This window comes from Meleagris gallopavo, chromosome 14 (genome assembly GCF_000146605.3).
Source record: "Meleagris gallopavo isolate NT-WF06-2002-E0010 breed Aviagen turkey brand Nicholas breeding stock chromosome 14, Turkey_5.1, whole genome shotgun sequence".
Classification (NCBI taxonomy): Eukaryota; Metazoa; Chordata; class Aves; order Galliformes; family Phasianidae; genus Meleagris; species Meleagris gallopavo.
In genome coordinates, this window is record NC_015024.2 from 9,673,410 (window position 1) to 9,678,450 (window position 5,041).

General features: G+C 45.3%; 1 non-coding gene across 1 annotated transcript; it reads left to right on the plus strand.

Annotated features, from left to right (window-relative positions):
• The first annotated feature begins 375 nt into the window (after positions 1-375).
• Positions 376-458, plus strand: TRNAL-UAA. The gene has a single exon. It is a non-coding gene; the product is annotated as a tRNA-Leu (tRNA).
• Positions 459-5,041: the final 4,583 nt, after the last annotated feature.

Genomic DNA, 5,041 nt, shown 5'->3' on the forward strand with positions numbered 1-5,041 from the left:
TGCTCCTGGCACAATGGCCTGGCATGGCATGTGTGTTCCATTCTGTTCTCCATGGCCCATGAGAACTGTTAACTCCTGGTTTGGCTGGGGTGGACAAATGGGCTGAGCAGATGCTATTTGGTAGTGGATCACCAGGACATGAGGGAAAATCTGTGAAATTTTGGAAAATGCATGAGATCAGAAAACATTTTTTTGGTGTGGTATAAGTAAAAGGAGTCAGGCAGCTTTTCTTTCTGTGCCTTGCCAGATTTGCTGGGGACCTTGAAGTGGTGAGGAGAGGAAGATGTTGCTGGTCCTGGGAAGAGCCTTGAGTTGGGACTTTGGTGGCTTGGTGAGGAGAGAGGACATGGCTGGCCAGGGGACAGCAGGCAGCCCACCAGGATGGCCGAGTGGTGAAGGCGTTGGACTTAAGATCCAATGGGCGCATGCCCGCGTGGGTTCGAACCCCACTTCTGGTAGGAGTCTCCTTTTTCTTTCAGGCCACAAACCCCATCCTGCCCTTTAGACCATCTGTTTGGAGCAGGGATGGGAAAAGTTAGCCAAGATATTGTGGGACCAAGACTATTGGACACCCCAGTATGAGCACTCTGGTGGTACTGAGCGACTTCATCATCCAGGCTGGATGCGGAGAGAGATGTGAACCAGTTCCTCTAGCACATGGTTATGTCTCTTATCCTTTGTGCAGGGAGTGCTGGGATCGTCATGGGCTTGAATCCCACGTGCCACCAAAATAGAGACTTGTTTTTTCCAACACAGAAGTAGAAAAACCTGACTATCCTGAGAAAGATTAAAAAAGATGTTGAGCTTTACACAGTTCACACAAATCACAAGTGGGAATATGTGCGAAGAAGTGGGTTGGGGTTTTGGGTTTCATGCTGGCTTCTCCTGCCAGCTCTGTTCTGTGACCCCATGCTCGAGGCTTGGATCACTCCAAGCACCATTTGGAACTCTTTGGAGGGATCTAGCAGTGTCAGCAGTCCCTGGAGCAGGTCTAGAGGGCTCACAGCATGGCACAAGGATGTTCCTGGTTAAGTTGGGGAAATGCAGCAGAAACTGAGAGCTGTTCCTGTGCTAGCATGACTTGGCACCCACAAACACGCATGAGATTTTTTCATTCCCTTCCTCTAGTGCATTGATGGGCAGTACACATTTCCCTTTGAAAAGATTTAGCCCACTGGACCCATGGAGATGCTGTCAGACTTTCATTTGGCTGCTTTGCTCTAACCCTGAGGCCAAACGGAAATGTCCTACTGCTGGGACATGATTTGAAGTGATGGTGTTAATTTGGTTAATTAGGATTCCTGGGTAGCGTGCGTGCCTTGCAAATCAGCTTACCATTGTAGTATCTCCGCAAAGAGTTATTTGCTCGTGCATGAGGTTATGTATGAATTTACGATTATGATGTAGGACCATTAATTTCATGTTTGTGGCAGATGATGCAGCTCAATTAAAAGTTGCATGTTAAGATCCTTGGCTCTCTCTGATATATAGGAATCAGCTGGTGGCCTGCAGGAAGGATTACAAGGCCTGTAACTGTGGCCATATAACAAATGGGGCAGGACCCAGAGGAGAGGACATGGGAGGAATTACTGCTCCTCTCCCACTTGATTAGTTCTGGGAGTGAAATGTTTTGTGTATCTGCCAGTTGCGACTAACCTCAGTCATTAAGTGATGCAAAGAATGACAAATACATCTCTGGGAGCACACTAGGGGGTCTGAGCAGCACTGCAGGTCTTTTGCCTCTGATGACTTGGAGTCAGACTCTTGGTTAGTCCATGTGTCAAAGGCATTTACTGCCCTCCACTGAGTTCAAAGCCCAAATCACCTTATTTAAACTTCCCTGTTGATCCATATTCTCACAAATCTTGCAGTTTTTCTACTCTAAGGGTATGAGCTCTGCTCTACTCTTGATCTACGGAGAGTATCTAGCTACTTTGCAAAACTATTGGGCAGACAGAGTGTTGTCTGCAGGTACCCAGAGCTGAATTAATAGCCCTTGGATGGCACAGCTGTGCACACAGGATTGGGTGAACATCCGGGGCCAAATGTTAATTCAGCTCAGGACTGAGATCAAATGGCAGAGCCATGTAAGAGGGCTGAGCAGGAGATCTGGGGCTGGAGCAGCAAGGAGGACAGCGATAAGGGCATGTTAGGGCTGTGGTGGACTGCTAAATAAGGAACGTGGCTCACTGGGTATGGTGGTGTGGTGGGTTGATAATTGGACTAGATGATCTTAGTGGTCTTTTCCAACTTCTGTGATTCTATAAGGCTATGATAAGTCGCCTTCCATCAGGCCACAGCTTTCCTACTTCTCATGAAGTCCTGTAACCTCCAAGTGTTTGACAAAGTTAAGGAAGCAGCTTGTCCAATAGCCAGTGCATCATATTTATTAAGATGGTTACTGCTGATTAAATACCAATAGTTTATTAAAATATATTTATTATAGATTAACCATGCAGAATGCACATCTGTTATGTTGTGGTTAAAAGTAAACCTCAGTAAAAGGTTTTTAATAATGAATTTGTATTGAAGTAGCGTATAATAAGTATCTTTAGCAATCTCACTCTCTATTTCACAAGACAGTTTTATGTTCAATAAATACCTAGAGATTATTAAAAACATATTTATCAAAGATTAACAGTGTTGAAATAGATACAAATCTAAGCTGCTAAGCTCAATAAGTGTGCCTATAATAATCAATTCCCATATTAAAACACAATAATAGCCATGTTTAAATGAAATGGGTTTTTGGATCTTTGTAAGTGCCATCTTTTGCTGTGTGCTCCCGCTTGCAGATCTCAGATTAGATCATGGAACGTTTTACTTAAAATAAATCAAAGTAAAAGCAAACCAGTCCAGGCAGTTTCAGGAATGAGGAACCAGATCTTCAAAGGATGTAGGTCGGTGCCAGACCACAGGCATCACAGCAGCCTGTCTGGTTTGCCCCAGCTTCCCATCCTGAAGAAATCCCCATACCCAGTCCAAATTACAGCCATGACACTTCCTGCAGCCCCACCACTTCCAGGATCGGGAGTTTGGAGCAGCAACTCTCAAAGTCTCTAACATCACAGATGCACCCACTCTGTTTTGGATACAGAAACAGACCGCCTGTCTTGTATCCCCTTATTATCTAGTGCTTGGAGGCAAAATACTAAAATGAGCTCGCTATTTAGGGAGGTAAACAAAATGTTATTGTTTTACTGTTGTAATGCGACTGCTGTAATTGCCGGCTGGTGGGTAACGAGAGCTTCAGCCTGTGCTGTGCTGCAGCTGCTGGGAGCAGCAACCCAGGTGCTCACTTTTTTTGTGTTGTGGGTGCCTCTTGGAGCACTTGGTATCAGTGTGGGTTGTTACCCCTATACCTGTGATGTATTGGTGGGGAAATTTGCCTCTTGTGATGGCAGAATCTCAGAAAACAGCCTGAGGTACAGACATCCCTCATTGCTACTCAGCAGTTCTCAAATACATGGTGCTTTACTGTCTCCCACTTCCCTGTTGACTCCCTCTTTTTTCAGCATGGGTTTGAATGATAGATTCAGACATTTTCTTACCTCTATGAAGTCAGCTTCTTTTCCCAAGTCACAGTAATAGGACAAGAGGTAATGGCCTCAAATTGGTCAGGGGAGTTTCAAGTTGGATATGAAGAAAAAATTATTCTCAGAAAGAGTGATGATGTACTGGTACAGGCTGCCCAGGGAGCGGTGGAGTCACTGTCCCTGGAGGTGTCTGAGAACCATGGAGATGCGGCACTGAGAGATGTGGTTAGTAGGCATGGTGGGGGTGGGCTGGAGTTGGACTTGGTGATCCTGGAGGTCTTTTTCAACCTTAATTATTCTATGGTTCTGCAGTGTAGATGCTATCAAACAGTTCTAGAGGATAAGATGTGTGCACAGGCTGCCAAGGAAGCCTTTCTAAGACAGGACAGGGTCAGGGCATGGCGAGAGTAGCTGAACAGCCTTGGGGCGATGGAAGAATACATTGGAAAGATGGTGACAGAGAAGAAGTAGGGAATTTCTGGCCTGAATTTGTCTCCCATCCTAGCATGTTGAGTATATGTATCTCCTAGTATATGAATCCAACGAATCCTATCTTTGCTTGTATCTTCATTAGGTGTTGCAAGTCTATGGCTTTGGAGATGTCTTTGTCTCAGGACCTGGTCCATACAATAAAGACCTTTCCGTGCTTAGCTGGGTGAGGATAATTCCTCAGTGGTTTGCGGTGCTGGCTCTGCTGGGTGCTATGGAGACCTGTTGTATTTTATGTAGAATTTTCTTTTTACGTGATACTTATTTCCACGAGTCCCTGACTTCACTTTTCATCCCACCTCGGGAAGCATGAACTGCAGAACTTACAGGCTTTGTGGGTCTCCTCTGTGGACATCCCAGAAGTTATACTTGTTTATACCCTGAGTGAGTTTGTCTTCCATATGTGTGTCTCAGCCCATCCACCCTGAGGAGGATGCTTAGCTGATTGATGGGAGTTTTCCATCTTAGCACAGAGCTGCAATTACAGAGGTGACCAGAGAGAAAAAGACAAATGGGCACGCACCACTGCCTTTAATAGAAGGCAGTGATTCTTCTGGGCTCCGGAGTAATACGGGAGATCTGGTTTTAATAAATTAACAGCCTACAAGTAACAATCTCAAGCAATTAAACTCTGGAATGAAGGCAAGTACCATGAAATGTATTCTGGAGCTGACAGAGAGTGAAAAAGACAATCTCCAAGCAGTGCAGAAGGCAAAACTAAAATAAAAATGCCCCAGAGAGAGTAGGCGAGGTCTGCTCCTGTCTTGTTTCTGTTGTGCACGTATTTAGGCATCTCCTCTTGCTCTCCATTACCATCATCATCTTCCTCTGCTGGACTCTGGGGACATGATTTGGAGCCTCACTGGGGTCATCCAAGTCTCCAGATCTCCATCATCTTCATACTTGCAATTGTAGGCAAGGGAGTGCTCATGGTTAGGAGGGTATGGCTGATGGAAGAGATGGGAAGTGTCTGGGAGCTTGAGAATGGCTAAAAGATGAGGAGGGAAACAAATACA